The 24572-nt window shown below is 37.8% G+C and overlaps 1 long non-coding RNA gene across 2 annotated transcripts in view; it reads right to left on the reverse strand.

Moving 5' to 3' along the window:
* The window catches only part of LOC306659595, a 76436-nt gene extending 52425 nt beyond the window's left edge, over positions 1-24011 (reverse strand). For both annotated transcript variants that reach the window (XR_013763343.1, XR_013763344.1), the window contains exon 1: positions 7752-24011. This is a non-coding gene — a long non-coding RNA (uncharacterized lncRNA). The remainder of the gene's footprint in view (positions 1-7751) is intronic.
* Positions 24012-24572: the final 561 nt, after the last annotated feature.

Genomic DNA, 24572 nt, shown 5'->3' on the forward strand with positions numbered 1-24572 from the left:
AAAACAGTTCTGGGCATCAATACTGACCAGAGCTGGCACTGGGTGGGTGAGCGCACAGGCTCTGGGTTTGAGAGCCTGTGGGTCAATTGGCTTGGTTCTTTCCCTGCACCCCTGTTCTAACTGGGACATTTTCCAAGTGCATGCTTCTGGTCAGCAGAGGATCTTGTGAAATGAATCAGCACAGTTCAAAGTTCATGCTTTCCTTGACAGTGAACGTACAAAGCCCTGGCACACACAGGATCTCTTTTTATGGCAATGAATTAAATTATTCTGGAGTTCAGGTTTGAATAATGTAAATAAATAAGGACAGAATTAAATAAGAATAAATGTCTATCCAGACCCTATTTGATAGTCAAAAACTACTTAATCTCTATGTACCTTAGTTTTCCATTCATAAAATGGAGGCAACAAGAGTACCCCCTCAGAGTTATTGGAATTAAATGACTTGATATTCATAAAGTGCTTGGAGCAGTGTCTGGCACACAGTGAAAGCTATGTTTATTTTTTGAATAAGCAAATATAATTTTGAATTTTAGCCCAGGTATTTTCCCAGTATAGTTATATTTCAGACCAAGATCTCAAACACCTACCTGCCTTTTTTGACTATGTGTTAAATCTCAAGTATCTGAAATGAACAAGAGAAAAATAGATCTTTGAAAATGTTAATCCTGCATGAAGATTTAAAAACAAAAGAAATCTTAAACAGAAAAATTGATACATCGATATTTTTTGAGGCTGATTATACTAAGTGACTGATAAGTTTAGATAAAATTAAATTTAACTAGAGGGCAAACTGTATAGAACATGTGGAATATATAATGCTTGGTATAAAAATAAACATTTTCAACTGGCTCAAGTAATGTTGAACATGAGAACTAGAATCAAATGTCATAACATTGAATTTTAGAAATTGCTAGGTGGGGCTTTGACCATCCCAACAGAAGAATCCACAGCACCCTTGATTTTTTAATGTTCTTCATTCAAGCTGTGGGAATAACCTTTGGATTTCTGAACACATGTTCTTCATCACTATCCCCTATGATAGAAAAAGAAGAAGAGTTTTAAAGTCACCGTAGGATAGACTTAATTTATTGAAGACCTACAGTGGATTTTCATTGTTCTATATATCTGGGAGGTAATATTTCTTCATATGAGAGCTTACTGGATCTGGGTCAGCATTAAACAAGGAAAAATAAATTCTGGCAACCAGTTTCTCGTTTCTGTGTGTTAGGGGCTGGCCATGTGAAGGAAAATCACTACAGAGTCACTCGGGAGCCCACCACTACCTCCCCAGGGTGAACTGGGCTCATCTGAGCCTTAGTCCAGGAAGCTGAACTCAGGGAGGAAAGCTTCCAAATTTACCCTTCTGCTCTGGAGTCAAAGTCAGGCAGGGGTTTTTAGAACTGCTTCAACAGCATTTCTGTATGTCACAGAAATGGAATAGCAAAAGAAAGTGCCCCCTTGGGCCTAAAGCCTGGGCACACATCAATGCACAAAACTTCTTCATCTCCTCCGCCCAGGACTGAGTTTAGAGGGGTCACTACAGGGACATCATGAAAAGGGTTGAACAAAGGTGGCTTTTGGAACTCTCATGGGACTGTGCCACCTTCAGGCATTGCACATTTGTTTCAAGGAGAAACAATGAGAGAAATCTGTTCTTTAATGTTAGTAAGAAAAAGAGATAAGGGAAAGGAAAATTGAAAGAGAGAGAAGAGGAAAATGAACTGAGCCAGATAACAGGAGTTTAGGAATTGCTATAATTTGTTTTGTGACCTCTCTTTGCCAGACCCTGTGCTAAACCCTGGATTCACACTGTTATGTTAAATCCTCACAAAGTTTTATTTGCTGATGAGGATATCATCTGGTTTGCAGAGTTGGAAAAACTTAAGTCTGCCTAGCCCTGCAACATCCCCAGCCTTACCCCCAATGCTAGGATCTTGAAATACTTCAGAGAAGAGTCTAACTGGTCACTGAATGCAGGCATCTAAAGCCACCACCCTCAGAGCTAATTTTAGTTTATTTCCAAGGGAGGGATCTGAACATTTTCTTTGTCCTGGCAGTTTATAGACAAAAAAAACAAAAACAAAAACAAAAAAACGGTCTTCTTGTAATAACTAATGAGGTAATCAGGAAGACAGGAAAGCCGGGGAGTTTAAGGAAAGTTCCAAGATAAAGGTCTGAAAACATTGCCTTCCCAGGTCATCGATTGCTAAGAGCATGTTTGATTTCAATGACAATTCTCAGCCTGGTGAATATTAAAGGAAAAAAAGAAAAGCGATGGGTAAGACTGACCTATTATAATTTTAAATAAGTTTTCTCTTTTAGTCTTATCCCACTCACATCTAGTCTCAGGCACTTTTAAACAGAGAAATCTTATGCCAGGTCCTGATAAACTTCACGGGCCATGTACCAAGTAGCACGTTCTACTTTCCCTTGCTCCTGGTCAGCGTTCCCTTCAGGATTTCACCTCCATTTATAGCTCATTGGCACTGTTTCAATTCTCTCTCTTTTTCAGATGGAGGAATTCAGTCCTGAACACAAGCCTTAACAATACAGTTGTCCCTCAGTATCCATAAGGGATTGCATCCAGAACCCTGGCATATACCAAAATTCACCATGCTCAAGTACCTTATAAAAATAGGGTAGTAGATTCATAATAGCCAGATTGTGGAACCAACCTAGATGTCCTTCAATTGATGAATGGATAAAAAAACTGTGGTATATATATATATATATATATATATATATATATATATATATACACAATGGAATATTACTCAGCCATAAAGAATGATAAAATTATGGCATTTGCAGGCAAATGGATGAAATTGAAGAATATCATGGTAAGTGAGATAAGCCAATCTCAAAAAACCAAAGGTCGAATGATATCGCTAATAAGTGGATGAGGACACATAATGGGGGGAGGGAGGGGTTAGTGTTAGGGTTAGAGTTAGGGTTAGGGAGGGGGGCAAGAATGGAGGAAGGAAGGACTGTATAGAGGGAAAAGAGGGGTGGGAGGGGTGGGGGGAAGAGAAAAATAACAGAATGAATCAAACAACAATACCCTATGTAAATTTATGATTACACAAATGGTATGCCTTTACGCCATGTACAAACAGAGAAACAACATGTATCCCATTTGTTTACAATAAAAAAAAAACTTAAAAAAAATAGGGTAGTAGTTGCACAGAACCAATATACATCCTCCAGCTTAAATCACATCTAAATTACTTATAATACCTAATACAATGTAAATGCTATGTAAATAGTTGCTATCCTGTATCGCTTGGGGGAACAATCAATAAAATTTAAAAGTCTGTACATGTTCAATACAGTTGCGATTTTGTTTTTCCTGAATAGGTTTAATTTGTGGTTGGTTGAATTCACAAATGTAGAATCCAAGGATACCGAGGGCCAACTGTATGCATTAAATACCAAGGTATTATTTCCAACCAAATGATTCAGTTTGTGCAACAAGGGTCAGAGAGAGCCTGTGAGTGAGTGTGCAAAAAGAAGGCTTCTCACAGTCAACTTGCCTGTGCAGCTCATGGTGTCATTAGAGGAAGTTTTCCAGTATCATCACTCTGGAGGAACGAAAGGGTGAGCAAATTGGCTCCTCTGTGTCCGACATATCTCAGGACTTAACAGAGAAGATCAAACTTTTTAGAAACAATTAGATCTCTACTAGCTGCAAAGAAACTTGAGAGCTCTCCTGAGAAAAAGGATCTTGGCCTTTAATAAGGAGAGATGTTAATTGGATGTGTTGGCAAAATTTTTATGTTTCAGCTCTGCAATTAGTTGTAGTTATCTTTAGTTCTGTGCCATTAGCATTCATGGTCAAATCTGTGGGAGGGGAACATCACTTCTCCCTGCCCCTGAAGACAGCCCATAGGGCAAGGGTAGGTGTGCTTCTAAATTCCTTTCCAGTGCTTCCTCCTTGGGCTCTCACCAAGCATTCTTTTCCTAATTGGAGTACTCTTGCTCCATCTTGTTGGCCCCTCCCTTTGCTAGTCAGATTTCCCAGGCCCACACTGGGCTCTCTTATCTCTCTATCCACTCCCTAAGAACCCTTAACCCCAAAGTTTTGGTTTAGGGTTAGGATTATGTTCTAGTACCCCAAATGAGCACCTGAAACTGCAGGTAGTAATAAACCTGACATATGCTCTGTTTTTTTCCTACACAGACATGCACACATTTAGTGCCTTTTCCATCTTAATTAAGCCCTTATCACACTGTAGCCATGCCTTTTCAAGTTTGAGGTGCAACAGCAAAACAGGCACAATTTTTTTTTTCTTCTTCACACAATTTAACAGATAGAATATTTGTTCTTACAGGAGATAGAATATTCATTCTTCCCATAGGCTTTAGCAATCTCAGTATATGATTTTTTTCTTTCCTAATTAAATTGAGAGCTTTCACCTTTTCAGCTAATGGGAGTACTTAATGACTTTTCTTTGGCACATCCAGATTGCCAGCATCACTACTCTTATGCTTTGGGCTGTTATTAAGTAAAATAAGGGTTACTTAAACACAAGCACTGCAATACTGTAACTGTCAAACTGATAACAGAGATGGCTAAGGGACTCACAGACAAGGCAGGTAGCACATACAGGATTGATATGCTGGACATAGGGATGATTGACATTCCAGGCAGGATAGAGCAGGACAGCATACGATTTTATCATGCTACTCAGAACAGCATGCAAAGTAGAGTTTATGAATTGCTTATTTTCAGAATTTACCATGAACTGAGCAGTTGTGCTCCACCATGCCCTTCCACCTTGATGTTCTGCCTCACCTCTGGCCCAGATGGATGAAGCCAAACAACCATGGACTGAATCCTCTCAAACCATGAGCCAAGCCAAATCTTTTCCTTCTTTAAGTTTTTCTTGTCAGGTATCTTGGCCACAGCGATGAAAAGCTGACTACTATACCCTCTTAAGTACTTTACATAGTTTCTATATAAGAACAAATATCTCTGTTCAATTCTATAAAATTCTCAGCTGTTTCCTTTAAATGTTGCACATCTGCCAATTCTTCTGTTCTCTTTTCAAGAATCCACTGATTATTTCTTTGACTTAATCTGGTACGAGTTCTTTAAGAATTTTTTGTTTCAAGAATTCCTAGTTGGTTTTTTTCATATGTATCTGTTAATGTTTCAGTTCCATTTATGATTGTTTCATAGTTTATTGAAGTTTTCCTAATGAATTTTATTCTTGTACCTCTCTAAAACTTCTAAATCAACTGAGGAACATATCAGAATCACATAAGCTAAAAAAGTCTTATCAAAAGACATCTCAGGGACTAAGATATAGATCAGTGGTAGAGTGTTTGCCTAGCATACAGAAGGTCCTAACTTTTTTTCCCAGCACTGGGGGAGGTGGAAGAAAAAAAGAATAAAACACCTCCTTCATTTCCTTCCTCCTGCCCTCTTCCTGCAAACAACAGACTTAAACATTTAAAGATCGAATATAGACATGTTCAGTTTAGAACTGCTTCTTAGATAATAATGACCCACTGCCTACCTACTTTCTCCAAACTCTTCCTGATGTCCAGTCTCCCAATGCACACACTTTATACCAAAGTTGAGAATCGTCACTTTAAAATATGGGTCAAAAAGCACTAAGTACAATTGGTACTGATTTTATTTACAGCCAATCCATCCCAATACCAATAGCACCACTTCTAGGTATACACTGGAAATGTGGATTCTCTGGAATAAGAACATATTGGTACAAACAGATACAACCACTGCCACTTTACCTGCTGAGTGGCTAAGATATTTCAGAGGAATGAAGGAATTCTAATTCAGAAAGAGTGATTAATTTCATAATTTCATAATTTCATAGCCCTAAATAGGACCAAAATGGCAGATGCATTTTGAGGTTTAGAGTTGAATCCAAAGAAACCCTAGATGGGCTATTATTCAACAGAGGCTGTGAGTGATCAAGGAATAATTTGGGGTGGACACCAAGAGGAAGTTTAAGGGGAACAGAGGAAGGATATAAAAGGAATAACAGGGAAGAAGTCCTGGAAGAAATGTTTAGCCAACTAATCATAATGTTTCTGGTGGATCTTATTACCAATTCACAAAATAACCAGGAAAAAAGTCATTGCTCACATTTTAAGGTGTGTTCTGGGTTTTTAAAAAACAAAAAGGAAGGAAAAGTCAGACAACTCTTAGAACCCTACCCACCCACCCTGATTAGCATTTTTGAGTTTATAGCAAATAACTGCTTTAGTTCTCCAAATATGACTAGAGACTTCTTTATAAAAATATGTGCTTCTTTATAAAAATATGATCAAGATAAAGATTCACTGATGAAAGGTGAAGATGGTGATAGCTTTGGGGAATCCTCAGCTGCCCTATAAGAAGTCTGACTACTATGACAGTTCGCACAGAGGAGAGGCCCTAGGATGACAGAGGGAGTAGAGGTACAATTGCCCTCGTGAGGCCAGCAGCATTCATTTTCCAGACATCCTGGCCAAGGCACAGACATGTCAGTGAATCTTCCGGAAGACTCCAATCCCAAAGCTCTCAGATGACTAGAGCCTTAAATACTACCCTATAAAGCAGGAGAATCATTCAGTGGGCCCAGTCAACCTGTAGAACCAATGAGATAATAAATTAGAAGCTATCAAATTTGAGGTTAGTTTACTATGCAGCAATAGCTATCAGAAACAATCATCTACATTGTTTGCCCACTATTTCTTTATTCCTCTATATTTGTCAATCCTTCATATAGTTATAGAATCTTGTGGTTGAAATGAATTCAGTTGAAATCTCTCCCTTTTTTTTTACTTTTAAATTTACAGTGGTGACTCACTTTAGTTAGTTCCAAAGCTATGTACAAAGAATTATTTCTATCTACCCTACTCGTTGGCCCCCTAAGTCTTACAATATGCACTGTTGCTGTCCCTGGTTGCCATGTAACTGTTCACAGCTAAATGAATTACCTTCTCTCCCTCTGTTGCATTTCTAAGAGCAATGTGAGATTTGAAGTTGGCCAATTTATGTTTACTCTCAGCTGTGCACTAATTATTGACCAAAACATTTCCCTTAGATGGTCATATGAACCATAAATAAGAATGTTTAGAAGGCTCAGATTATGACAAAATCATTAAATATTGCAACAAGGAGTAGTATAGTAAATAATGTCCAAACTAAAAATCCACAATAGCAAAAAATTGAAAAAATATTAAATATACCTCTGAGAAAATATAATCCTCCTAGAAAAAAGCAATACCTCTGAATCTAATTTACTACCAAAGACCTTCCTTATCATCACATTAATTTCACTGCATAAATAATGCATATGCGACTTCTCCAGGTATTAGCTTCCTCATTCAACCAATATTTTATAAGTTCTTATGTGTGCCAAGCATGCAATGTGCTGGATTCTAGAAATAAAAGAGTGAGAGGAGATCTCTATCTCAAGCAATTTATAGTGAGAAAGACAGAAAACAAGCCAAAAAAAAAAAAAAATCAAAATGCAATTTAAGACTATATTCAAAGCAAAATAAAGGACACTCTACAAGAAAGTCAGTTTGAAAAGTTAAGGGGAAATTCTTGGAACAAATTGTTCAGATTGGAGCTGGGCCTTGCCTATCCATCTCCTGTCCCAGTCATGGGTTCACAGTCTCTTTGCCTGGATTCATCAGTCAGAGCAAATATTTATTGAACATTTGCAGGCCTGTCTCCTCACTAAGCTGCCATTCTTAACATTCAACAGGGATGAACCCCTACTCACCAAATGGGATTCTCTCCCAGAGACTTATTTAGTAGACTTGGTTGTGCATTCATCTCCACCCTACTCCAACATCTTTTTTTATTTAGCAAGTCAATAAACCTTTCTTTCCCTTATTCCTGAAAATAGCTAGTTAACATAAACCCCGTTGTATCTTTTGCTTTTACTTTCAATATTTCAGTCTTGAGATAAGGCACTTGTGCTGCATCCTATTTGTCCTTATATTACTGGAACAATAGTTCCTTTTCTCCCCAGTGCAGGTTCTCATGCTTATTTTCATTCATTGGATTCTTGGAATGCTAGTGATGCCATAGATCCTACAAGGCCCCTTTCCAAGGAATGTCAGTCAAATGAGGTCATTGATCATGAGACCACCAACATGAACTTGAGGAATGAGGGTCCTCAATTTCACCACAAAACTGTTAGACAGACACTTTTTAAGTTCTACCTTGTGCTTAGTATCATGAAACTCAACTTATTTTAGAGACTAGTCTCTCTGGTTTGTTTATTTTCCAGCAAAATGAGACTCAAAGCCTGCTATCCTAGAATTCACAAACTGGTGGTTCATAGGGGAATCTGCAGATAGATTTTGTTTGATACTGTATTTTTAAATATTAAAGTTGACCAGATATAAAATTTAGGAGATTTCACATACAATCTGAATTCCTATTTTCTTTTAAAGCATTGGACTTGGCACATGTAACCCACATTCCAATTGAGAACCAGCTGTTGTAGACAGGTAGCTTTGCTTGAAATGCAAACACAAGTTCTCCATCTCACCTTAGCACCTACTCAAGACATTGCAGGCATTTAATTTTTCATCCTAGTCCAGTTCCCTCACTCTACAGAAAAATAAACAGACCCAGAGAGACCTAAAGACTTACTCGGATTTAGAGCTGGTTGTTTGTACAGCCAGAACCAGATGTTCAGCATGACTCTCTGCCCCACTTTCTCCTTCCAGGTACTTTCTCTTACTTTCACCTGTGACTAACTGTTCACCATGATTACAAGCTTTAGACTGGCATTCTAGCAAGGAGAGTGGAATGACTGAGCATAAAACTCATGCAAAGACTAATCATAGCTTGAGGCTTAGCATTTTGATTTTGAAGAGACTTAATTATTTTGACTTTTTAAATTTCCAGATGCGATACCTCTTTTCTGTGCACACTGCAGCAGGTGGATAAATATGCAGGTAAAAAAAGCAACAGGCGAGTATTTATGCGGTCATTGTGTGTCCATGTCCCATCAGAAAGTTTGTACTTCCTTCTCACAATGACTTCTAGTTACCTTGATGGGGAGAATTCACTAGAAATAATATGTCACAGATTGATTTTATAACACAGATGCAGTCGATTTTCATCTTATCTTTGGTATCCCCCTGGTGGGGGACAGATAGCAAATGTTATTGCATGCTCATTATCACAAACTTCCTTGCAATGAAATGTCCTGTCAGCTCTCATGGACACTTTTCTAAGAGGTGATATGGCACTTTAACTAGAACACTCTTTCACAGGAGCCAGGAACAGCAGCAGAATTCCAAAAGACAAGCTGTCTGTTATCTCAACCTATTGGTGGGCTCTTAATACTGTACTTTTTCCCCAGGAAGCTAATTAACAGACAGTATTTCCTCTTTGTGTTCACTGAACGAGAGGCACATCTCAACAAAAGCGTGAAGACTTCAGATTGGCTAGAGCTTTTTATAAGCTTTTTCTTCCCCTGAGATGTCCAGGGCCCCACAATGAAGTGCTTTGTGAGCCTAACGCCAAGGTTAATTTGGCACCTCCATCACAGAGAGCATGTGCAGACCGTGACAGCCTTTCAGGGAAGCCACTGCCCACATGTGTTCTCTGGCTTCCTCATTGGCGTTCGGAAAGAAGGGGCTGATTTCTCCCGGGGAGCTGGGTGCTATGACAGATGAGACTTTTAAGCAAGAAAATAAATCCTGCACCTTTGGTGTACTGCTTTAAACTTAAAGACCCCTTTGGACCTGAAATTGTAAGGTAAGCAGTGCTCAGCCACAATTCTTGAACTTTGAAACTGTGGGTGTAATTTGAGGACGTTCCTTGAAACTCTTTGTTGCTTAATGTGAAACTTTAACATGCTGCCTAACCTCTTGCCTTAGGAATAACAGCTCACTGTCAAATGTGCACACACAGCAGTGATTTAAAAAAAAAAAAAAAAAAAAGTCACTGTTTAAGAAAATAAAAAGTTTTCCATAACAAAATGGTCATGTAGATTGGTTGTACCTTTACACATTTGTGGAAATGTCCACACAGCTCTGGGTTTTCTCTGTTCTCAGTGTAATCAGTATGCTTTAAGATAGGATCAGATTATCTTTGCCACTTAAGATCTGAGTGCAGGATCAATCCCATAGAGAGGGAGAAAATCAGCCCTGGTAGAATTGTAACCAAATGTCATTCCAGATCTGTAGGTCTTTATTCTAAATGTCATTTGGTGCTTGCTTTAGATATAGGAGGAGATTAGTTAAACCCTAATGCTACAATTGCACTGGTATAGCTTTGCAGGTTGTGGAAGATCTGTTGGGATCAGGTGTTGGCATATGCAGGCCAGCTTCTTGTCATTGTGGCAAATTAAATTGGGAAGTTGGGAATTAATAAAGTACAGACTGAGAGCCAGGGATTTGTCTGACATAAAATGATGTAGAACAAGTTCAACAGTGTATAAGGTAATTACTTGTCTAATGTTAACAAAAGCCAATCTTTCAGTGGAAATTTACAGGACCTTTTAGTGTTTTTGTTCAAGTTTAACCTGATTCCAAAGGTGGACTACTCAATGCTATTAGCTAACTGATCTGTTTGCCAGAGGACATCACCGTAAAATATTTATCTGCAGTAGGAGAAAATAGGATGCTGAATCTTCTTTTTGTGTTCTCACACCTTAAAGGAGAAGACATAGAGTATAATCGAGTTGCTTCCAATTTCCCAAGTCTTTGCCCACACATTCCTACTCTTCTATTTTTGCCTTTGTCCAATATACAGGGACTAAGTGAGTTATGGTTATCTCAAACTTCCCCTGAGATCACCTAGCCCCAACCCCCGCCTTTTTTTTTTTTTTTTTTTGCTCTTTATGCATCGATCTGTGTCCATATCTTCCTCCACACAAAACAATCAGAGTCCTATTGTCATTCTCACCTGTGGTACTGGTTTATATTTTTGTGTAAGTCCCCAGTGCCTATTGCTGTGATATGCATTCCCTCCTATGTGCAGACTGAGGTGAGCCTCAGAGGATGCCCTGCCTAAAATCTGAAGGTGTAACCTAAGCTGGGAAACCACCCTCCAGCCTTTTACCTTCCAGAACCAAGCTTCCTATCCTGATGGCAGGTGTTCTCGTGGCTCTGTGCTTCACACCACGTTGCTGATTAGCTGCACACTGCTTATGTAAGACACTCCTCCACCCTCGGGATAAGAATGTTGACGCTACCTTTGGCCTAGAAGGAAGAACATTTCCCCAGGAGACACACAGTAAGGAATGTAGGGTCTCAGAGGGACCATTTGAGGATTTTTCTTTTGTCACTCGGCTTCTTGCTGGGCTTAGCACACACTTCTAAATGGTTCAAGCAGAAAGGTGAACCTTCCCCAGGAAGCAAAACTAAGGCTGTTTACTTTGTGCAGCCAGGACACCCAGGATGTGGGCTCTGAGGGTAGAGTGGGCTTGGATTAGCATTCCAATGTTCCATTGCCTTGTGAAAGAGTTATTTTTAACTTGACAACATTTCTACATTTCTACAAATCTGCAATCCAAATACCCTGTGCGTGAGAACAAATATTTAAGAAACGCGTTACTTTCATTAACCAGACACGACATCATATCAGAGCTTTTCTCAGTAATTTCTTCTCTTGTTCCAATAAAATAAAAAGAAAAAAAAAAAAAGGTGAGGAACGTAAGTGAAATATATTGCCTGTGTCAGTTCAGGGAAAATTGCCTAATCATGAACCAGAAAAAGTAAATCTCAAAATTTCTCTATTTCATTTATCAAATATGACATCTGCTCTATTGAAAGAGCCACTCAGGTTCTTGGGTTTTTCACCTCTGGTTGTCTGGGGTATTTTCATCTTGGATGTACTCAAACTGATTTCTTAGCATGGGAAGCTTGAGGAACAGTCCCAAAAGGTAGACGAAAGCACAGGAATTTATAAATGCTAGGAATAAGGACTCTCTATCTTGTGCTAAGTACCAGACTCTGATGAAATTACCACTGCTTTAGAGCTCACACTGATACACTGTATCATGTCGCTGGTCTGTAGAGCTAATAGTTTTCTTTATTTTTGACTTTTCATTTTTTATTTAATGAAGGAAAGCCTGAAGAAATAGCTGAAATTAACTACTACAAAGTTGTCCCCCACTGGAAGAATCCAATCATTCTAAAAGTTTTCATAGAGATTACATGGGTACACAACTCTATGTGAACAAGCACTCAGAGATGCAATTACAGTAATTAGACCATTTTATTTTATTACTTTTTTTTATATTTTGGTACCATGGATTGAACCCAGGGGTGCTTAATCACTGAGCTATAGCCCCCGCATTTGTGTGTTTTATTTAGAGACAGGGTCTCGTTGAGTTGCGTAGGGCCTCGCTAAGTTGCTTAGACTGGCTTTGAACTTGTGATCCTCCTGCCTCAGCCTCCTGAGCCACTGGGATTACAGGTACGTGCCACTGTGCCAGACATTTTATTTTAAACAAACCCTAGGAAGGTAAGGACTAGGATATTAATTGTTAATAAGTTTCCCTGAATCCTTTGTAGACAAGATGGAAAAGAAGTTAGACATTCTGTCTCATCTAGACAAAATCATCTTACGTGTAATCTACCACCCTTGAGCCTGGCAGCCACTCTTAGAGGGCTAGCGAAAAGTTTCCTGGCAATTTATAGAAGCTTTTGTGAACATCCTTCCCAGGTGCCATAAGAACAGACCATAAGAAGAGCCAAGCAGCACTCAGCCCCTGGAATCAAAACGATTTTTTAAATAATTGTAATAACAGTAAGATGGGTCAAGGGAAAAATAACACTGAGAAATCTCTAGGGAAGAAGAGTACTAAATGTATGTAGTGTTCTTGAGTTGATTCTGTAGCGATGCCAGAGAATGGAGAATTGAGCAATTTCCTTGAGAATCAGTCAGTGTGAAGCACTTGGAATAAAATGCCTGGACAGCATCCGAGTTAGTTTGTCAGCGTTTATTTTCAAGTAGGAGACTGTTCCCTATTGTTTTCTATCTCTAGATAGTTTCAAAAGGAACTTATACACACTGCTCAATTTTCTCAAATTGACAAGGTTCTAAAATGGCATCTTAAAAAAATGGTTTGTTGAACATCCAAAAGAGATGCCAGAGGATCCCTAAAATCCAGCAGAGGTTCACCAAAAAGAAACCGTCAATCGGTCACATTTTTTTTTTTTCTTTAATGTGTTACCAGCCTGGTAGATACATAGCAAGCTTTTTAGCCTAAAGTAATTTGGTCAAAGCCAATAGCTCAATGCAATGAACTGGTTGAAAACAGGTATCTCCTGTAAGAAGTTCAATGATGAATGATAAAACATGAGCTAGCTTTACCACTCTGTAATTGTCTTTAAACATTCTATCATAATTTTTAGGACTTCTGTTTTTATCATTCTGTATACATTAAATTCATCTCCAAATAATTATTTTATCTATACTGTGAAATTTTGAACAATTAATTGCTTAGAGGATAAGGATCCAACAATAGGAGATAATTATATAAAATGAATAGGGTGGCTGAACAATCAAATACAATTCTAAGTTGTAATTTAAACAACACATGCTTATTATGGGAAAATAGTAAATAGAAACCAGAAAAAAAAAATAGTCCCATTCAAGTAGTGCCAACCAACAATTGTACTTGAGTGTGTGATAGTTTTTTATGTGCTTTCCTGATAATTATATATGATATTTCCCCTACTGCGTGGTATTTGGAACCTAGCATAATTTTTTTAAGTTTCTCCATCAACTGTTAGACATTTGCATTCATCTAAATTAACAGCTGAACTTTTAGATTGTTTCAATTATTCCACATTATAAGCAGTGCTTGATAGAGTTAATGGACTAAAAATCTATTTGAATTTTAAAAATCAAATGACTGAGCAAAAGTAGAGTATGGACATTAAAAATAAGGCACAAAATTGGTGGCAATTATATCCAACACTCTACAAAAATGACCCCTTTGGGAAAGTTACTGAATGGCAGTATTTCCTTTCAACAAGATCATTATTTTCTTAACCAAATTTCTTTTTTTTTCAAATTGCTTTTAGCTATTGCTTTTAGCTATGAATTTGAATCTGGTAGAATTCATGAGAAATAGTAGTTCAAGAAAATGTAATAGACAAAATATACTTGAGTGTCATTGAGGCATTTTATAAATCTGCCATGGCATACATCATTGGAGATAAGATTGAGAAATTTTTTAAAAACTACAAATAAATAGAAGAAAGACCAGAGAGAAAAAGGAAGAGGTTAAAGAAGGAGAGGAAGTATAATAGAAGTACCAGGGACTGAAGTAGAGCAGATTATATCTCATGCACATACAATTGTGTCAAAATGACCCCAATATTAAGTATAACTACAATTCATTAATAAAAAAGAAATATGTATGAAACTAATGCAATTAAACTGATTATTAACTTTTGAAAGAATGTATTTAGAGGATGCATATTAGCAACTTGGGGGAGAGTGACTATAATAAAACTCATAGTCCTTCTCTAATAAACATTTCTATCAATGTTTCAATAGATGCATATTTAATAAATTTCTGTATACAAAGCCAAGAAGAATAATACACGCACACATCAACAAGATCAAAATTCAAAATCCAAACAGATCTTAACAGGTTGGAATAATGAGCTATATAATAGTTATAAATATAAAATTATTTACTTTGGTCTATAAGCATGAATGCATAGCTATTTGGAAGAATTTGTACTTGTTTAATAAGACTTCAATATTTTACTTAATCATGAATTCCATAAACAAGGAAGGTTATATGGTCTTTGGTTATATCCTCTAAGTACATTCATTCATCTAATTATTAATCTGCCTAATTGTATTAGCTCAGTCCATCATATTTCTTAATCTTGTCTCCAATGATATAATGAAGAATTTACAAAATGCCCCACTGAAGTTCAATATGATCTTTGGTGAAATTATCAGAAATGTAGAGGAGTGTAGGATAGGACATACTACATGCCAAGTCTGGCACTAACTAGAGGCTCCATCACAGCCCCACCACACCCAGCTTTCATTGTTTGTGAATGCACACATCATCCTTGAGCTACCCCCATCGTAATCCTGCAACTCAAGTGTTCACCTATCCAGATGATGACTTCAAGATTTCCCACTCCAAAAGTTCTTTTATATTTAACTATTACTGAGAAATTTGTGAGCAAATATGTAGTAGTTGTCCTGCCAGGGCAGGCATGATCTTTGAATCTGTAGAAATCCAAATAATAATGATTAGATTTTGTAACAAAGGATGGTTGGACAGTCAAGGCCCTTCAGGGACAGTACTGTGGTTAAAAATAATAATAATAATACTCTTGTATTATGGTAGTGAGCATGGGCAAATTTCCAGATGGAGTGGAACAAAATATGGAAGTCTGGAAGACCCCTTTGAGTTCCAGGAGATGGTATGCTTTTACCCAGCTCAGCCTGGGCACCAATGGCTTGAGAAGAATGAGCATACTCTGATATGGATTAAAGACTCAGGAAGGAATGGAAACCATCCTTTCGCCTGTTCCTGCTGCTAGAATTGTTTATCTAGTAGTAGAGGTTTCTGCATTCCTCTTTGGTTTGTTTCTACAAGGATTCATTCATTTCCTGTGCCTGTATTCCTTTGCATCCATCTGCATCTGCTTCATTGTTGGCCAGAGGCTCAGTCCTCTGTCCTCTTCTTAGAGTGATTCTCAACAGGGCATGATTTCCATTGCTCTTCATGGAGTGTAACTAGAGAAAAGGCAATAGAGTTCAGGCTTAGGTTGATATCCAGGTTCTGCCACTGGCCAGTTTGAGGAACTGCATTCGTCTTCTCAGTCGGTTTCCCCATAGGTGAAAACAAAGACAATAATACTTGTCAGGGTTGTCATGAGAAATAAACAATGTATGATAAGCAATTTAGCACAATGACTGGATCATCCAATACTAATTCTAATTGCTTTTGTTGCTATTTTTAATTATCCTTTCTTCAAACCTTCACAACCCTTAGACTAAGTGAACACTGAGGTAAAGTAGTACAGGATCTTCAGGGCAAGGTGCAATTACAAGAACTAGCCAACTACTCCTGTGATAAAAGGTAGGACACGTAGCTCAATACAATAAGACATTCAGAAGAGAGAGAAGGGTTAGCAATGGTCACCATCCTTCACTCACCTCCTCATGCACAGGCCCAGGAAGCACATTCTTTAGTCCCTATCTGGAACATATAACCTTAGCCATAAATAATCTCCTAGACACATGGGAGCCCAATCTTATTTCTGGGAAGCTCTGTCGCTACTGAACAGACAGCAATTCTTTTTTTTTTTTTTTTCCTGGACTTTTAATAGAATTGTATAAAAAGTCCTCATTTAATTGCAATCCACCTGACTAATTTACAATTTATCCCGTCACATCCACATTCTCCCACAATAACCACCAATGGATTTCTTATGCAGTGAATCTAAGATGTTATCCTTTCATCTACAAATATTTTAGTTTGTACCTTGAATTTAAAACCCCCAATTTGGTTTTAACACTTCACTTTTTCCTTGGGCTTCATTTTCTTTTAAACAGGTATTTGAACCAATTAGTCTCCAAGTATTTCAAAGCAACAATTCTTCAGCATCTGTTAAAAGGGATAATTTTGTAATGGATCACAAGAGAAATATTTTTACCCATGAAGAGTTTTTCAGTGCCCACATTTTCAAATCTTTCAAATTGGGAAGCATTTTACAAGGGAGAACAAGTGATATTTCACTGATGGTGTTATTTTTCTTTCTCAGTGGTACATAAGGATTCATTATTCACAGCATGCTGTCTTAGAAATGAAGAAACACACTTTGGAAAATAAATGAACACATACACAGTAAACCAAAACTACCTGCTTATGCATATATATATGAATAATAAAATGAAAAATAAAGGTACGTTAATTGAGTACATAAATCCTGAGAGAGTAAATACTTCTGAACACCTCAGGATGCAACTTACAGAGTCTGGAAAAGAAATCAAATCCACATTAACATTTTATTCCAACAGGTACAGAATATACTTAATGTGGACTGTGAAGTTTAAAAATTCTCAAGATAAAGTTTTCTCTCTCTTAATAACATTTCCGTAATCAAAATCCTTTTTCCTTTATCATCGATATTGTCCTCACTTATCACCATAGCTTTCAGAAACCTTTTAAATTGAAGTAACAGAAATGGCACAGTGTGAGAATGTGATCACAGGAGGAAGGGGGGACACCAGGTGTCCCTGAGGGGCTGGGACACACACTAGTCAGTCAGATGGAAACAGCTGGTATGTTTATGTGACCACACTGTTTCTGCGTCAGCTCATTTGACAGACAAATACATCTTTTAGACATTTTTAGAACTGCGTGGTAAAGAAGAATGTTCAAAGCCTGATATGATAAGGGATCTGGGGGAAGCCATGTGACTTTGGGCAATCAGCTGGGGATTCCCTAAGCTTCATTTCCCTTCTATTACAAATTAGAAGTCTAAAGAGTTCACTGGGTATACCAGAATGGGGGCAGGGATTTTCAACTCTTATTCAACTGCTGTAGCTCCAGAACCTGAAGCTATATCTGAGACACAGCGGATGCTCAGCAGATGTTGAATGGGTGAGTGAATAGAAAGAATTTTAGCTCCCAAACTCTGGAACAAATGCAGTGAAGGAGCGAATTTATGTCTAATCGGTGCAAATGATCCAAGAATGTTCACCAAAGTGCTGACTGAACAGATGTTTCCCATATACATGATTTACCACTTTTCAAACACACAGGTTTCACTGTGGTTAATACTACATTTTAAAACCATATAATTAATATTATGTAGTACTTCGTGAAATTCTTTGACAATATAAGCAAACATTACATAGCACTTAATTTATCAGACTTAGTAAGCACTTTAAATAACATTAGCTGGTCTAATTTTTACATACTACACTATAGATGCCCAAAGTCTCCCTAGTTTGCATATGAGGACACTAAGATAAAGAAAAGTTAGGTAACAAAACTGACATTCAAACCCAAACAATCTGGTGACAATCTGCTCTTAACCATATGTCTTATTAATATTACCAGGGTGTCATCTTTCCAGCTCAGCATGCTAGCTCCTACACTACAGTGACATTGAAGAGCACTTCTAGCCCATACACACCATGATTCTATATAGCAAGTTCTGATCAATATTTGAGTAACATTAAAACAGCAGTACAAGGTGAATTCAGAGAAACATTGCCCATTTCTCCTGAGATCCATGAAGGTGATCTATAAATTTCCCTCCATTTAGAGATTAGGAAGCCATGTCATACCATTCCCAGAAATGTTGGCACGAGTCCTGGGGTTAAAAGAATGTGTTGATGTTACCGCATGGCCTAGCTTTCACTTTAGCAGCAGCCTCCCTTCCTTCTGAGCATGTCAGAGGTCATTTTTATGCCTTGGTTGATTCCAGGTCCCCATGGTCAATTGCAGAGTCCACTGACACGTTCAGCCCAATAGCTTGTACTGAACTAGCCAAGTGACATTGATTTATGACCTTCCCTCTTGGGACTTTCATTAACCAAAATTATGACACAGGGAGACCCTTGGAGAGAATCAGAGCTTGGCATTCATTTTATTTTTAGCTTAATGCTTCCCCTTTCTCTCATTTCAAGTCCGCCCTTTCTCAATGGCTGCCTCTGGAAACCAGAAAGCTTTCAGTTGGTTAAATAACATTAGTTAGTCTCATAATGGGAAGAGAAATAGGAAAACCAAAATAAAGAAGCACTTTCTCCTATAAAAGAAAAAAAAAATATCCAAGGTAGTAATTACTCCATTGTCTGGAATAATCCTATTAGGCATTGCCTTTCCATCAAAATTAACCAGCACAAAGGACCTGGCAAGAGAACGGAGCTGGTGGAATAAAATATTGCTTTCATTTAGCTACTGGTCAAAAGAGATAACTTAAATTATCTTTTTTTTTTTTCTCACCAAGAAGTACAAAAGTGGTCATCAATTCTTGACCATAACAAGATGGAATATCCATATATTGTTTTTCCTTATTTTTTGCCCTCAATTTGATAGCCTCCTGCATGTTTTATAGCATTTTATTGCATTTGGTCAAGAGTTCTTTACTCTTTTTCCTTTTTGGGGTCGAGGGGTCATATAGCCTTTGAAAATGTGAATAATAACACAGAGGTGCTCCTTTGAAAACTAACATAAATTGCAAAAATGCCAAGTGGTCAGGTATTCTCCAATTCCAATCCCATCAGACCACTAGGTAAGACATGATGAAGAATTGATCTTAAGTAAAAAGCTTGACTTCACCTTTGAAGAACCTAGGTTTTATTGTCTGTTGACTTACTAGGTCCCCAACTTTGATGTGCTGGCTCCAAAAACAAAGGGACTCCACTTCCTCTCTCTCCCCTTTATTATCACCATTGTGACATTCCCAACACAGTTTATAAAAAGTCTGTCACAAGCTGTTCCACTATATCCTTTTCATCAGGATTAGTAAAGCATGGAGATACATACAAACATACATATATATACATACACATATATGTTTGGTAACTGACATCCAAAGCAAGCAATTGTCTTGTCCCGAATCAAAACAAAAACAAGAGATGGAGCCAGGATTGAAATCCAGGTCTGTCAAATTTCTTCAAGGTAAGACAGGATTGTTAAGTTCTATCTCATGCAACCATCTGAGAATGCATTAAAGGGAATTCTCACCAAATTCAAAGACAGTGCAGTTCCATATTTTGCAGAGAAACCCTCAAATGAAATGTACTATTGATATGGAACCTCTGTCATTGAATTGTTATTTCTCACTGTGACATCAAAAACTCAACAATCTCAAAAAATGCATTGAGTCTACTACTAAATCCTTCCTTAGTGGAGAATTATATGTGGTAACAGACCACAAAAGGAAATGGGTAGAATGAAAAGAAAATCCAAGACAATTTCAAGAGTGGGAAAGATAGTGGAACGGACATATGAAGTTGAGAAATTACTATGAATTCAACACTTGGCCGTTTGCCCCCCAGGTCCCAAGTGCCTGCTGGAAAGAACCAGTGTGGCAAAAGAGATCCCTATGTTTTATCTGAAGGGAGCGGGATGAATCAAAGTAATATCCACCATTGTTGTTTCTCCTAGTAGAGGAAGAATTTGGACACCCCCCTTCCTAGTAGAAATTTCCAGGCTCTCCTCAGAGTCAGGCTTTGTGAATCACTAAAATTGTAGGAGGAGTAGGTGCCACAGAATTAGTTTTAGGAAGTAAAACAGAAGCTAAACTCTTTATTCAAGGAAGTTTGGAATCAAGGGCCTCTAGTTTCCCTTTAGAAAAGGCATTAAACTTTGGAAGGGTCCAGATCACATCTGAGAGAACCTGTCTTCCTCCATTATGCTATGAAATACATCCTGTAGAGTACCTACATATAATATACTTCCCTAAAGCATAATGACACTAAACTGGGAACAGTTTGGGGTTGGGCAAGAAATAATTACTGTAAAAGTGAGGTATCAGTGTGCCTATATAATCTTTTTTTTTTTTTTTTTCCTTGCTGGGAATTCATATCCCTGTTCTCTCCCCTTTGCTGACTTCTTTGCTTTTCCCTACAGAATACACACCATGGTGAGGTCCCTATGCATCCCACAATTTTCAGTGTTAACAAAATTTAATGTTACTTCCTCTTGTTTTGATTGGCCTCACAAATCCTGCCTGTTGGGTTGATCACCTGCAAAAGTAAACTTTATCAGTGTCTGCTTTCAAAGGGGATCCACAAGCTCAGAGAAAAGACCTCATTATCTCTTATCCTGTAAGCTCATCATTACAGTCTGGTTTCCAATTTAGGTCACTCTGTGTCACCAGGTTCAAACTCTGTCACACTAACTGGTATCTGAGCTATGCTCCCTGCATTCAAGAGTAGTTAATTCTGGGGTTTTTGGTTAATGACACTATGAAATTTTATTCTTCGAGTAGCCTTCCTGGCAGAAATCCAAGGAACAGTGCAGCTGGGTAAATTAAAGACACCCATTAAATGTTCTTATAAGGTATTTGTTGTTTATCTGAAATTCAATTTTAAGTAGGTAGCCTCTGTTTTTCTTTGTTATATTTGGCAACCCTAACAAAGAGGCAATATAGCACAAATCAGTTACTTAGTAGCTGCCGGACAGGGTATAGTGAGAACTTCCACCTTGCGTTAAACTATCAAAGAAAACAACTGCACATCACCAAGGGTCTGCACCTGACAAGACCAGCAAGCCAAGGCAGAAAGCAAGTCAGGCAAAGCACAAGACTTGGGATATTTTCCCACTGATATGAAATTATTAGAATTAGAAAGGTTTTAATAATTGGATAAATTTTAACAACTAGAGAAGTTTTAATTGTTGGAAATCTCATCCCTCTTCAAACTGAAACTGAGGATTTTCACAAATATCACTAGTCTAAAATTCTTGCTTAATATTATCAACATAAAGAAATATGAATTCAGCCAGGAAAAAATGCACAAGTGCAAATGCGCTGACAAATATTATGGTTCCACCTCGGCTGGCGCCTGCTTGAGAAGAGCTTCCTGGACAGGCAGCTTAGCCCCACGTGGCCTCACTCTCCTCCCTCAAAGTTCATCTGAGGATCTTTCAACTTTTCAAAGTCTCTGTTCAAACATAGTGTTGACATCTCTGGAATTTACTGAAGATTGTTATCAAAGAATAGCATCTGAAACCCTATCAGGTACGATTTAAGCCAATGAGTGATGGAGATTTATTTTGGCTATAGATGTGGTTTCCCAGCTTGTAATATATAACAAGTTTGAACTTTATCATAAATGGTTTATTGGGAAGGGGGAGAGACTAAATTTGGTTTAGTTAGCCTAAACATCATTTTCTTGGAGAAAGAAACAGCTAAAACTAAAACCTAAAATATAAATTTTTAAAAAGAGTTCTCCCACAAATTATGGGCCTAATGATTTCTCTTAACATATACAAATAAATGTATCTGACCTCGAATTGCGTCCCACAAAGATAGTTTTGCTTTGGTATCCCATTAGCTGGTAAAGAATCACTGGGACAAAGGGTAAAAGATGTTTCAAGAAAAAGATGACTCCAGACTAAGAGTCAGAAAGTACCCCTAAATTGAAAAGTGATTTCACTTTTGCATCGAATTTCTTATCTACCAGAAGAGGAAAAAAAATAATATTAATAATACTGTGACAAAAAAAGCACTTGGTGAGGCTGAAAGCACTACATCCACATAGCAGTCGTAGTTATACACCCTTGTTCATGGCAGCACTGTTCACAAGAGCCAAAGGTGAAAGCCACCCAAGTGCCCGTGGATGGATGAATGGACTAACAAAACGTAGAGCATACATGCAGTGGAATGCTATTCATCCCTAAGGAGAAAAGAGCTCCAACCTGGGTGACAGTTGAGAACCGTAGGCTAGGCAAAATAAACGAGACATAAAAGGAAAATATTGTGCAATTACACTTAAATGAGATACTCAGAACACTACCAAATTCATATAAATAGAAAGTAGAATGGTGGTTACCAGAGGCTGGGATGGGGCACATGGGGAGTTAATATTTAATGGGTACAGAGTTTAATGGGTACAAAGGTTTTACACTTTGGGATAATAAAAACTTCTGAAGTGGGCGATGGTGGTGGTCACACCACAAAAATATGCTATTTTATAGCGGGTGTGTAGCTCAGTGGTAGAGTATATGCTTAGCATGCATGAGGCCTTGGGTCCAATTCCCGGCACCACACACATGCATACACGTGTGGGGGGTGGAGGTGCAAATACAACTTTTTACTACCCCATACATCATAAAATTGAAGGTATCAGTAAATGTGACAAAGGAGTGGGCTTAGATATTTCAGTCAAAATACTGTGGTATATTTGTATATGTAATTTGAGGAGGTAGAATAGCCTTCCAACAGTTAGATTTAAAAGTTTCAAAAGATAATTAATGATTCTAAAGAAGTTTGTATACCTATGTTATAAAAATAAACAGTTACTTATTTTTTCCCAAAATTTATTCCAAACAGTTCAGGAAAAAAGAAATCTTGTATGTTTGTATATTATCTATATGCTGAATGAAATCTGTAGTTTCAGAGACTAGACTAAGTTAGTTCTCTGATGTATGTTTTCAACAGTTTCCAGTGATTTCAATACTCCCTGATAATACTGTAAGGTCTGTGAGTTCAGGGATCACACTGACTTCTTCAAAACCGGGTACACGGTCCCTAGCACAGGACGTGGCTCTTAGGTGCTCTAAAAGTATTTGCTCGGTAAATGAGCAGGTGCATAGGGGTGATGGGATCATATTCTAAGAATATGTTAGAGCTAAATGGGCTTCATGAGTGGACATGTCCTGACATATGTACCTTCAAGACCCTCACCAGTGATATGTAGGATTTAGGGTACTCTGCAGACAGTACCTGGGGCAGCAGGATCAGTAGAGGATATGTCTAGCCACACCTGCCCATCTCAAGTTTCAGGGATCTCTGATTTAAATTAAGCAGGATTTAAAAACCTAGGCCTTCCTTTTCTTTGGAACCTCCTTGAGAATATAAATTTGCATTAGACTAAATTATTCTGAGGACTTTCTATATTATACATCCAAATAGAGGTTTTTTGGGCCATTCAGAAAAATCTAGGAAATATTCCAACTTCCATCCCAACTTTAAAATTCTCTAACCCATGTCCCCAGTAAGCTGCCCATTCAGATCTGCCTGATTGATGTGGTTTGTAAGTTACGACCTAGCTTAACCAGAACTAATTGTTTAGGAGAAGATTATAACCCAATTTTTAATTGGAAATTTCACCTTTTTAATTTTTAAAAACACTTGTGAACCTAACAAATCTGTGAGTTGAAATTTATTTGAATATATTTTTTTATTAAAATCTTTTTTATTTTTACAGACTGCATTTTGATTCATTATACACAAATGGGGTACTACTTTTCACTTCTATGGTTATACACAATGTAGATTCACACCATTCATGTAATCATACATAATCCTGTCTGTTTCATTCTACTATCTTTCTGTCCCCCATCCCCTCCCACCCCATTTTCCTCTACACCATCCAAAGTTCCTTCATTCTTCTCTTCCCCCAACGTCCCCCCTCCCATTATATATTGGCATGTACTTATCAGAGAAAACATTCGGCCTTTGGTTTTTTGGGGTTGGCCTATTTCACTTAGCATGATATTTTCCAACTTCATCTATTCACCAGCAAACGCCATAGTTTTATTTTTCTTTATGACTGATTAATATACCATTGTGTGTATATACCACAGTTTCTTTATCCATTTGTCAACTGAAGGAAGGACATCTAGGTTGGTTCCACAATCTAGCTATTGTGAATTGAGCTGCTATGAACATTGATGTGGCTGCATCACTGTAGTGTGCTGATTTTAAGTCCTTTGGGTATAAACTGAGGAGTGGGATAGCTCGGTCAAATGGTGGGTCCATTCCAATGGCTATTATCAAGAACACAAGCAATAATAAGTGTTGGCATGGTTGTGGGGAAAAAGGTACACTCATACATTGCTGAGGAGTTGGAAATTGGTGCAATCACTCTGGAAAGCAGGATGGAGATTCCTCAGAAAATTTGG

The sequence above is a fragment of the Sciurus vulgaris genome (assembly GCF_902686455.1).
Source record: "Sciurus vulgaris genome assembly, chromosome: 4".
Classification (NCBI taxonomy): domain Eukaryota; kingdom Metazoa; phylum Chordata; class Mammalia; order Rodentia; family Sciuridae; genus Sciurus; species Sciurus vulgaris.